We start from the raw sequence: 12,548 nt of genomic DNA on the forward strand, positions 1-12,548 counted from the left end.
CAGCCCTTGTCTGGGAAACCCCAAGCCTTTGAAGGAAGGTTTAGAGTGGGCAGCAGGGTGTGTGAAAGGGGGGTTCCACCACTGAAGCTATGCTTGGATTTGCATGTCAATATCATTTGTCTAATCCACCAAAACACTTTGGAACCCATTCAGCTTGGGACTTTTTGTCAAGTTTCTGGTAGCCTCCTGTATTATTTTTCAGGACACAATGTGGCAAGGATCCCCTGAGCTGAGTAAGATCACACAAAGAAACCATTGGATAACATGGAATATAATGCATATATATCATTTTTCCTAACAATGCTTCACGCATAGTTATCCCTACAGTAAATCTTGAAGGTAGTCCGGCAAAACTACTGTCACATTATCAATGACCAAGAGGAAAAGGTACTGCCCTTTTAATAGAGGTTAATGTATGGAAGTGGGCAGCAAAAGCTTCTCACAGCAGGTTGGTAAATAAAATCCCATTAAATCTTTCTTAAATGTATAGGTTTTTTTTTCTCCAGGCAGTTGGTGACCTTATAGACAGTGGGTTATAGAAGGGTACTTAGTGTTGAATTCTTAATATACACATTTTTATATTTTTATGTATAGATCAATCTAATCAATCAATTTTACTATCATTTTCTAGCCCCTGCCTTGATTCATCTATTCAGCTGTGCATGGGGACTAAAATAGTACAGTGGAAGAGCAACACAAACCACTTCCTTATAATATGGAGGCTTCCATGGATGATTCCTCACTTCCGCAAAGACAGGGAAAAGATCACATTGGCTGTGCATGCATGAGAGCCCCATTTACACTGGTAGAAGGCAGTGCGGTAGAAGGCAGCAGCTTGCACCATGCCATTTTAATCCCCAAGGTCATGGCAGAATTCAGGTGTATAGCAATGCTGGTGTTCATTCTTCTTTTTTGCAATAGTAGTAGTTCTACTGCCAAAGCCCCCATCCATATCTTTTTATGTCACTTATGCCCAAGAACCCCATCACATACTGACCCCTCCTACATCTGCTTGCTGTTCATCTGAAGGAAGCTAATGGAGGAAGGACCATTGAGATCTGCACTGCTCCCATGGGACTCCTTGAATGGACCAGCCATGCTTCACATATAATGGACAAAAGTTTTGCCTGAGTTGCAGGAAGACAGAATAGGGTTCCCAAGTCTGGGGTGAAAAATTCTTGGAGATCTGGGGGTAGAGCCTGGGGAGGGCAGAGTTTGGAGAGGGGAGGCACCTCAGCAGGGTATAATACCATGGTGTCCACCCACCAAAGCACCCGTTTTCTTCAAGATCTTCAGCCCTCCCCCCCCCCCCAAGACAGAATAATATGCAGCTTTGCCGCTGGATGATGCAGACTGGCAGAATTCTAATGTATGCTATTGATTGTTGTTCTCTGCTGGTTAAAATGTCAAATAAACGAAGTTTGTTCCATGGTGTTGAGGTTTATTTCATGGTTCTGTAGTTGTTTCCATGCTTGCAGAAGCAAAGGACTTTCTTCCCCTTTTATATTAAGGTCAGATCAGCTTCACCCTATACATATAAATGTGTATAGTACAGGAATATATATCTAGGAAGACAAAAGAAAGAAATGCAGCAGCAGTCTTTGTAGCGTTTCTGACACTCCACTGAAGGCTTGCTTCCTCCTTTCCTTTGATATATATATATATAAACCACTGAGAATTAAGATGGAACTGATGATTTATACAGCTGCTATAGCAGTGCTTTATTCACATTTATTCTTCATTTTACAGTAATTTACATGTGGATAACACTGAGATTTACATGTTGAACTGCCCTTTTTCAGGACATTTTTTTTCCTCATGACTTATATGTATAATGTAAATTGAGGACTTCTAACAAAAAAGTATTTTTTTCTACCAGCTTAGATACTATCCTGTAGCAAACCTGATATACCAGTTCAAATTTGAGCCTCTAATTGCCTTAATACATTCATCTTTCTCATCATAATCTGGCAAGGTTCTCTACAAGAGAAAGTGTAGAAATTGAAGGAGAAATCTATTGCCCCCCCATTTGGAATGAAGAGACAGACACAAGGCTTGGGTATAAATTTGGGCCATTTATTGACCAACATTAAACTTAATAACGGCAAGGGTATAACTAGCGGTACTACAGGTCAAGACAAGGGGTCAATTGGACCAACTCCTCGACCTGCTTGGGCGAGCACCCCCTGCCCCAGGTGTGAGCCATCCATGTGAATGGATGTAACCCAGCCAGCCAGGCGAATGGTTCCCCCCTTAAAGCTCCATACACCCCAGCCGTGAAGCCCAAGGGAAAGACTTGTACAGGGGGTCCCACAGGCAGTCTGCCCTCTCAGCTGGCAGCCGTACAGCCCGCCAGCCAATCCCTGACAGACCCCTATTCCCCACCAATGGAAAGGTGCCACTGGTTGCTCACCAGCCCGCTCTGTCTACCCAAATCTAACCTGCCACAGCTAGGGCCAAGCCTCTGCTTAGGCCCTTGCACCCCACAGTTAGCCTAGTGCCAACCATCACCCTTGCCGTCAGTTATCACAGAATATTGTGTTGCCCTTCCCCAATAGGTGAACACTGACACCTTTGTAGAAGTTGGCAACTTCGGCCCTAATGCCAGGAAAGGGCAAATAAATACCCCTCCTGCTCCCAAAGCCTTTTAAAGGGCCATTTTGGCCTTATGCCATGACCCCTGATAACCTCTGTAGAGGTCAGCAAATTCAGCCTTTATGCAGGGGTGTGGCAAATAGATGCTCAGTCCCTCCTGACAGCTTTCTCTTGGGCTCTGTTGGCCATATGCCTAGCCCCAACCTAGTGGGTCTCAATCTTCCCGCCACACTGACGCGGAAGCATTGCAGACCAAGGTCATCACCACCCAGGTGAATGACCCTTCCCGCCACCATGACGGGGAATCACAGTAGACCAAGGTCACTACCATCCAGGTAATAACCAGAATGTAAGGCGGAGGCGCACCTCCCCTCAAGCCATCAGGCCACTACTTGCCTGGGCGCTGCAAGCCTGTGTGAGCCTGTAAGGAAAGGGCCATGCCCTGCAAGACAAGGTCAACACCACGCGGCAAATGACCAACATGTGAGGCGGAGGTCCGCACCTCCCCTCAAGCCATCAGGCCACTCCTTGCCTGGGCGCTGCAAGCCTGTGTGAGCCTGTAAGGAAAGGGCCATGCCCTGCGAGACAAGGTCAACACCACGCGGCGAATGACCAACATGTGAGGCGGAGGCGCACCTCCCCTCAAGCCATCAGGCCACTACTTGCCTGGGCGCTGCAAGCCTGTGTGAGCCTGTAAGGAAAGGGCCATGCCCTGCAAGACAAGGTCAACACCACGCGGCGAATGACCAACATGTGAGGCGAAGGTCCGCACCTCCCCTCAAGCCATCAGGCCACTACTTGCCTGGGCGCTGCAAGCCTGTGTGAGCCTGTAAGGAAAGGGACATGCCCTGCGAGACAAGGTCAACACCACGCGGCGAATGACCAACATGTGAGGCGGAGGTCCGCACCTCCCCTCCAGCCATCAGGCCACTACTTGCCTGGGCGCTGCAAGCCTGTGTGAGCCTGTAAGGAAAGGGCCATGCCCTGAGAGACAAGGTCAACACCACGCGGTGAATGACCAGCATCTGAGGTGGAGGTCCGCACCTCCCCTCTACAATCAGGCCACTACTTGCCTGGGTGCTGCAAGCCTGTGTGAGCCTGAAACGAAGAGGCCATGACCTGTATGCCAAGGTCAACACCACGTGGCGAATGACCAAAATGTGAGGCAGAGGATTGCATGCAGAGGCCCTGTCACTACCCGATTGGCATCCTCTTGGCCTGATGAGCCACCCAGAAAATCATGCTGTGTCCACATATGAGGCTTCAACACCTTCTGCAGTGAATCACAGCACCTAAGAAGAAAAAGAAACAATTAGACACAACTCTTTAAAGCGTCAGCAGGGGTCCACATATGCCCAATACACTGCCTACTATCACCGACCTAATCTTTGGTCCCAGATAGCCCAGTGCAGTTGCACTGCTCGGACTCATCACAAGGGCCCACCTGAACAATTGTGCCTCCACTGTCACTGATCCATCTTGGACCACCTAATATGAAGGGTCACTGAAACAGTCTCAAACTTCAGGTCCTGTGCCCTCAGTGCACACCCAGACAGATCTGTGAGGGATTGGGCCACCAGCTCACTCCTCTCAGAGTTCCGCAGAAGGCCATCAGTGACGTTACATGAAATAGTGCAGACTCATATCCTGATAGGCACACCTTTTTCCAAACAGAGCCTAAACCCAGACTGCAAGTCTGTGTGAGCATGTAAGGAAAGGTCCATACCCTATGAACCAAGGTCATACCACCCAGGTGAACAAACTGAATGTGAAATGGAGGCCGCTCCACCCTCCAGCTCACAAGGCCACCCAGCCTATGCATGCAAGGTCCATGCCCCACAGCCCAGGTTATTACTGCACATGTGAATAGCAATATGTGAGGCAGAGGACAGCTCCTCACCTCAAGCACACTGAGCCACCCAGCCTATACATGCACGTCTGTGGGGCCTGTAATAGAAGGGCTGTGCCCTTGGAAATTTCAACTCATTACCCCCTGGTGAATGACCAGGAGTGAGGGAAAGATCCTCATGTCCCATCAAACAGAAATAACAGCTGGCCATCATGTTCCTTGTGGCTAAGTGCAGTGTCAACCAGACCCTTCCTTAAGGGCTTGGGTCATCACTGTGCAAATTCTCAAGAATCTAACTTTCACACCAACCATTAACATCATGTAGCCCCAGAAAATGCCCAGGCCAACATCAAACGGGGAGGTTTACTGGTGAACCTAAAGGCGCATAAGCTGCCTGATGACTGCTACTGGATACAAGGCGAGCCCCTTAATTTCACACACACCCCATAACTGTGGGATATATCCACTAGCCATAACTCCTACAGACCAACCTATGCCCCAGCCTAGAGACCGCCATCTACTTAGACATAGGTGCACCGTGTGCTGGGGGCTATATCATCTGGTTGCCAAACAACCACAGCCATTCCTGAAGGCCTAGCTCAGAGGAAATCTGAGGGACAAGCTGCCCTGTTGCATTTGCAGGTGAGACTGGGTGTTGCTTTGAAACATAAATGCCAAGACCAGTCTCCAGAACCCATCTCAAAATCCTATATTATTTGGATGAAAGGGTTAGGTATGGGCATCACTGCCTAATTCTCCACGTGAAGTGTGCTGAGGGGTTATCTAGTTCCCTCCCCCACACCAACTGCCAGGAGGATTGGAAAATTCCAAGCATATACGGTGTATAGTAAGACCCCCATTCTGACTGGTCAATGGGCCACTGCTGAGCCCACCAGCGCCCCTGAACTAAACTCAGGGCTATTAAGCCCCAAGGCAGCAGAAACTCCAAGGAAACTCCACCTCTAGGTATCAACACCCTGGAGACAAGGCTCAAAGCCCAGCCAGCTGCTGAAGCTCCCATAAAGGAGGCCGGCCGGCAGCTGCCTGGTCCATGTACAGTAAACCACCTTAAATCTAATTCAGTGTCTCCCTCCTCAGGTCTACCTCATCCTTCTCCTCCACTTCCTGAAGAGGAGGGTTAACCCCCAAACTGCTGCTCCCTTTATGACTGTCCCTTTATAACTGAATCAAGAAATAACTCAAGAGGCCAGACTATAAAACTCAAAGGCAATACCCAAGAGGATACAACCCAGGAGTCTAAACATGGGTGCCTGGAGACTGTTGCCTGACCCCAGGAGCCCCCACAGTCATGCACTAGGAGCCAGTGGACTTACCTATCTGCCAGTCAGGTTCACTATCACCCTCACATGACTAGGTTACAGCAGCCTAGGCCAGTTCTGCTACCAATGTCAATTGTGCTAAGGCTGCAAAATTGAGCAAGGGTAGGGGTTTACAAGCTACCACCCTGAGCATATAAACCCTTGCTAAACCAATAGCAATAATATGTGACGCAATCTGCCTTTCAAATGACTGCAAGCCACCCCCACCCCCAGCCTCAGCCAGGCCTTCACAGCTGTAGCTGTAAGTACTTTCTCCAACAGAGAGAAAACATTGGGGGGGGGGGGCCTAGATAAACTAGAGGCCTGCAGGGACTGAGCCTAACCATGTTTCAGCCCTCCTGGCTGATGGACACTGATAGATCAGTATTTCCTTACTCCCTGTGGCCACTTCATCATCCTCAAAGGGTAACTGTGCAGGTAGGGCTGCTTTGCAGGATACATATTCAGTGGCTGTTTGCCCTTAGCAGGGCTGCTAGCCTTTTTTTTATTTTTTAAATTTATAGTGGCATGATGGAAATGTACAGTAACGCAATGTACTGCAGTAACACATACCGCCAAAACGGCAGCCCAAACACTGTTTAAACTGCAGAGGCCTCTATAAAATGGCTGCCAGTGCTAGGCTAAGCAGGCCACAGGGTGACACACTCAAAATGGCCACCCCAGCACAGCAGAAGCTGTAAAAGCCTCACCAAAATGGCCTCTACTGCCAGTAAGCAGGAGGCAAATCAGACCATATAAAACCCACACTCAAAATGGCCACTGCTGGAGCTGTGCATATTGTAGATGCCTTCTCAATAAGGCTGTACTGCCAGGAGGCAAAGAAGGCCACTGATGCCACACTCGAAATGGCTGCATCCAACTGAATAAACTTCCAAGCCTTTTCACAAAATGCACCCCCTGCTGCCTGAAGGCCTTAAGCCGAGCTATTGCTGCTAGAAATATTCCCTCCCAAGTAAGTATAAACGGGGGGGGGGGGGGAGCCTAGACAGAGAGGCCTACCAGCATCCACCCTGCTAAGCCAGGAGCAGTAATGTAATCCACCCTCAGATGGCTGCAATTCACTCCTGTGGCCTACAGAAAAGCCTATTGCTGTTTCTGCTGAAAGTACACCCTCCCAACAAAATAAGGGGAAGAAGAGCCTAATTAGGCTAGAGGCCTGCAAGGACTGGATATAACCCTGCTTTAGCCCTCCTGACTGATAACCAACAGTCCCCAAATGTAAATAAGAAGAGGATAATAATAATAATAATAATAATAATAATAATAATAATAATAATAATAATAATAATAATAAAAACTCTGCCAAACCACTGAGCCTGGCGCTGGGTCCTGGCTCTCCTCCTGTTGTTTGAAGATATCAAGCAGGGGACTATCACAGCTTTTCCCAAGAAGGTAGCTATAGCCACCTAGCCCTGAGGGCCTGCAGTAAAACTGGCCTCAGAGGAACTCAGCTGAGAGAGCTTGATATATGCTCTGCTCAGGCCGAGCTTTCAAAGCTGACTGAGCTCTACAGAGGCGGAGCTGCCCTTTACAGGGCCAGGCCCCACCTCCCAAAGCCTGGATGCCCAGGAATGTAAGGCTGTCTCTCCATCTGTGCAGTGAGGCAAAAGTGGCACCCAGCCTAAGCATGTTTCACATGCAGCTGGGTGTGCCATCTTAAAGGGGTAGTTTGGCTGTAAGAGCTAGGAGATGGAGAAGATGTATAATAATAACCGCTTCAAGGACACGTGTATAGATGAAATAAAAAGGGTTTTTTCTTACCAATCTGTGCCTAGATTAGCACAGAAACATTTAGTCACCTAATGAGATTGATTGATTAAAATCCTTCTTGACTAAAAAATTGCTCCTGAATAATTAGGGAACTTTTGTTTTTTTTAAAAAGGTTTATTTTAAATATAAGCACTACAAAACTATGAGTGATAGCACCTTAGGGAAGAGGCATTCTCCCTTAACTGTCACAGGAATAGAATGCCTCTTCTAAGGTAATAATTCCTGTGTACCATTTAAAACAAAAAATAGCATGCTTTTCTGGTTCAAAATTAGTGTTTTTATTCACATGCAAATAGTTAAAATGATTACAATTTATGTGATCAATAGACTAAGATTTCTTTAACTAGGTGACAGATCTCATTTCAGTTTGTATTTCATATGTTGCTATAACAGTTTGAAATTAAAAGTTTAATCTTCTGTATTAAATGCATACTACAATGTGAGAATATCTTCTTTGGAGTTTGCCAACTAAATATCATTTTAATATAGTTTATATGTTCATCTGCTTTTGCAAAACAAAATTAAACATGGCTTTCAGGACCCACAATCGGAAGCCTGATTCAATAGTGCAAATAGCAGCTTCTTTTATAAAATTATACCTGCAAAGTTTTGCCTACGTTTGCTAGTTCCACCCCCCCACACACACACACCAAGTGGGGCAGGGGATCCCCCAGCCCCAGTTCCCCTTTCCTGCTGCTGCTTAGAGCAGTGGCAGGAGAAAAATAAAATTAAAAATGTCTGCTGGGCTGACAATGCGGGCTGACATCACACCTCTCTAGGAATTGCAGAATTCTATGGTAAAACCATAGAGTTTCCAGGGATTCCTAGAAATGACTGATGACACTTCTGGATTTTATCTGAGAATATTGTTGCAATCTCACTGATAGCCAGCCCTCATGTCCATGCCGCCAACCTCCTGCTAGTTGCAAGGCTGATTCAATCTATTCAATCTCTATTCAATCTATTCAATATAATAGAACATTCTCTATTCAATCTATTCAATAGAGACTATGAATAGTTATCTCATTACCAAAAGTAACTGCCTTCAGGCATTCTATTCAGATTCTACTATGGAGGGAAGGGGTCACACCCAGCCTGGATTGTGTATTCTACTTCTTTCATAACTTCTTGTAACTTATTTACATTTATATGACCCTTACTCCCTGCACCCTGCCCCCCCTCCCCTCACCACCTATATATCTCTGGCCAGTTTCTTCATACCCTCCATGCATCTGATGAAGAGAGTTGTGGTTCTCAAAAGCTGGTGCTACAATAAAGTTGATTGGTCTTAGAGGTGCCGGGCTCTTTATTATTTTACCATCATTTGTATATCTGACTTCTTAAGAGCACGGGACTCTAATCTGGAGAACCGGGTTTGACTCCCCACTCCTCCACTTGTAGTCAACTGGGTGACCTTGGGTCAGTTAAACCTTCTAGGAGCTCTCTGAGCCCATCCTACCTCACAGGGTGATTGTTGTTGTGGGGATACTTTGTAAACCGCTCTGAGTGGGTGTTAAGTCATCCTGAAGGGCGGTATATAAATCGAATGTTGTCATTATTATGTTATTATACATGTTCACAGTAGCCTTCCTTCCTGCGGCTATGCCACCAAAATTATTTGTAGACATCTGTTTTAGTCATTCCTATTCTCCTTTATGATCCACCCAAAGTTAAGCATTTTTAGGACTATCTTTTGGTTTCAGCGGGGCAGCTAAGCAAATAAATTGAAATGCAACAGGCCCTTGGCTGGATCATGTCCATGTCACTTGGTGATCTTAAAACATATAAATTGATAGAAATGAAGATGTTGTTTGCAGAGAGCTTTCTGTGTCAGGGCTGTCAACTTAAATACAACTCAGCTACCTGTTCAATGTTTTTGCCTATTCGTAGCTGACAACTAGCAATTTACAGCAGATTCTAAAAGTCCATAGAAATTCTTTTTTTGTTTGTTTGGGGGAGATGGATTGCAAGGATTTGCAGTTACAATTCATAATGATATGCCCATGGTCTCTTGCTTTTAAAATAGCTGCTGTCAGTATAGATAAAGAAGTTTACAACACAATATAGGAAACATTTCCCACCAGAAACAAGAGGGGTGTACAATCCAATAATTCCTGGCAACACTTCTCAATATAATTCTTCATGATTTTGATCAAGAAGAATCATATTGCGAAGGATTATCAGGAATTATTCGTATGCTTTCAAAAACCACATTTTGCATTTTAATGTTCAGGAGTGTTTTCTTTCTTCACTGCTTACGTAGCAACAGGAAGCATATGGAACAAATGGTGCCTCTCCCTTGCAGGACTGGAGAATGTTCACCCAATGAGAAGCTCAAAACACATAGGTTTGTTTGAAAGAATAAAAACATTTCTTTATAGCACTTTTGAATATACTTTCTTTTGTTTAAGTTTCTACCAGCCTGATGCACAAATCAAATTAAGTAGGTTCATTTATATTGCTACAGTGCCATTTGCTTATAACACAGAAGGCAAGTGTTGTTGAAATTTTGCCTATTATTATGAATTAGATTCCAACAGCACTTAAGTCCCATTCCATTCCATTCCATTCCATTCAGTGGCATTTACTGCTAAGGACTGCAGACAAATTCACTTTGCCAAAGGGTCCCCTAGAGGCATTATTTTATTTACTTATTTTTATTTATTTCAAATTTGTATTCCGCCCTCCCTGCGAGTGGGCTCAGGGCGGATAACAACATATTAAAAATACAATTAAAAATTCATGTTCATTAAAAACAACACATCAAAACAGGATGGTGGACAGCCTTCACAGGGAGGGTTAAGATTTATACATCCCGTTTTTTCCCCCCAGGCCAGCAAAGGCCCAGCCTCAGCCACATGCCTGGTGGAACAATTCTGTCTTGCAGGCCCAGCAAAAAGATAGTAGGTCCTACCGAGCCCTGATTTCAGCAGACAGAGCATTCCACCAGGTGGGAGCCAGGACCGAAAAGGCCCTGGCTCTAGTCAAGTCTAGGCAGGCCTCCTTGGGGCCAAGGACCACCATCAGTTGTTTGTCCCCGATCGGAGTGTTCTCTGGGGAATATATGGGGAGAGACGGTCCCGTAGATATGCTGGTCCCAGTCCGCACATTGTGACAAGTCATCCATGGGACTGAAATTGCTTTGGTCATCTTGGTGAAGGACATGCTTCCCCTAAAAAAGCAGGTTCATAGTTTGAGAGTGATCCTGGCTTCCTGTTGAATAAACAGGTGACAGCAGTGATCTGGAGTGCCTTTACCAACTTCTACTGGGGCGAGATCTTGCCACTGTGGTGCATGCCCTGGTAACATCTAGATTAGGTTAGTACAATTTGCTCAGTGTGTGGCTGCCCTTGAAGACTTTCCAGAATGTTCCATTAGTACAGAATGCCATGGCTAGACAAAGCTGAAGTTGGTTCCCAGTTCCCAGTTCCTTATTCGCAGTTCCTTATTCCTTATTCGTTATTCGCAAAGCCAAAGAAAAATATTGTGGGAAAACTGAAAAGCTATAACTCCAAAATGAAGTTTGCAGGGGCACATATTATACACCTCGATATTCAGAAGACTCAGCACTCTAAGTGGACCTATACTGGGTCATCCTACAAAACCCAGATCTTGAGTAAACAGCTTCAAAATAGGATGCCCCCAGAACATTTCAATAAGAAGAAAGGGGCGGCAGCTGCAGCAGAAAAATACTTTGGATCACCCCAAATCACACACCCCTGAACTCCAGAGACTGTCCCCTACAAGAGGACATGTGCTGGTGCTGATCCAGTCTCTGGCTCTGGACCTAAGTCTTCGAATGTGGCCTTTGGGCTAGGTTGTCACCGGTATGCGGATGACACTCAGCTCTATCTGCTGATGAATGGTGTTACCTTTACTTTCTTCAGGGTAGATTTTTCTTTTAATCTATCCCTTAACCTTCTGGGTAGTCTGCTGCCACCAGGAATATTTTATTCCAAGATATTTTATTTAAATTTTCCCTTTGGTAACGTTCCTATGCGTCAGGCTCCTTCGTGGTTCTATGTGGCCCTGAAGATAGGAATGGGATATAGCAATGACAGCTACACTGGGATATGACAAAACAAAAATAAACTTTTATTTAGTCAAGAAGCTTATCGGTTTCATAAACGTAGTTCTCGGTTCTTAAAGTTACTTCATTTACTCTCATTCACACAGCTGGCCTCTCTTTCCCTGACTGAGTGTCCTTTCACAAACATGCTCAGTTCAGGTTCCACACAGGTTATATTTCTCTCATAAACACTTCAACATATTCAGGCAGCACACAGCTAGCCTGCTTTCTTCTGACTAAAAATTTTCTCTCTACTCTCATTCTCAAACTGCATTCACTCCGCCCACCCTCTCAGTCCTCAACCAATCATATCACTCACTCATCCATCTCCTTCACCCCCCACTCTTCACCTATCTCATCAAGCATTTAAAGATACATGCACTCATTTACTTGGAATCATTACAAATCCCCTCCCCCCCTTCTCCTTAAGTGGAACACATCTCTTTTCCAGAAGAGTTGTGTGCAGCTTCCTCTGGCTTAGGGAATGTTTTATAGTCTCTGCACAGTTCCAGTTAGGTCCATTTCTCACTCTTCTGTGGGGTTTTTTTGTGTTAAAGTCTTGTGTTTCTTTATCTTGCATTCCTCCTCTGCTGGGTTGTCATCTTACTCTCTGGGATGTTCCACTGCTGGGCTGAGGTCATCTCGGCTTTGGCCTTCTCTACTAGGTCATTGTTGGCTTCTTCTGGTTGTTTCGCTATCAATATTCTGTTCCAACCTGGCTTCACATCTGGATAAGGCATCTGCTACTATGCTATCTTTGCCTTTGATATACTGGATGTTAATATTGAATTCCTGAACCACCTTTGCAATTGTGTATTGGTATTTTTCATTGATTGAAGCCACATCAAAGAGTGATGGTTCGTTAATAGCATGAATTCTTGTCCCCATATATAACTTCTCTCTCTTTTTTTATTAACTACATTGA

Source organism: Eublepharis macularius, chromosome 8, assembly GCF_028583425.1.
Source record: "Eublepharis macularius isolate TG4126 chromosome 8, MPM_Emac_v1.0, whole genome shotgun sequence".
Classification (NCBI taxonomy): Eukaryota; Metazoa; Chordata; class Lepidosauria; order Squamata; family Eublepharidae; genus Eublepharis; species Eublepharis macularius.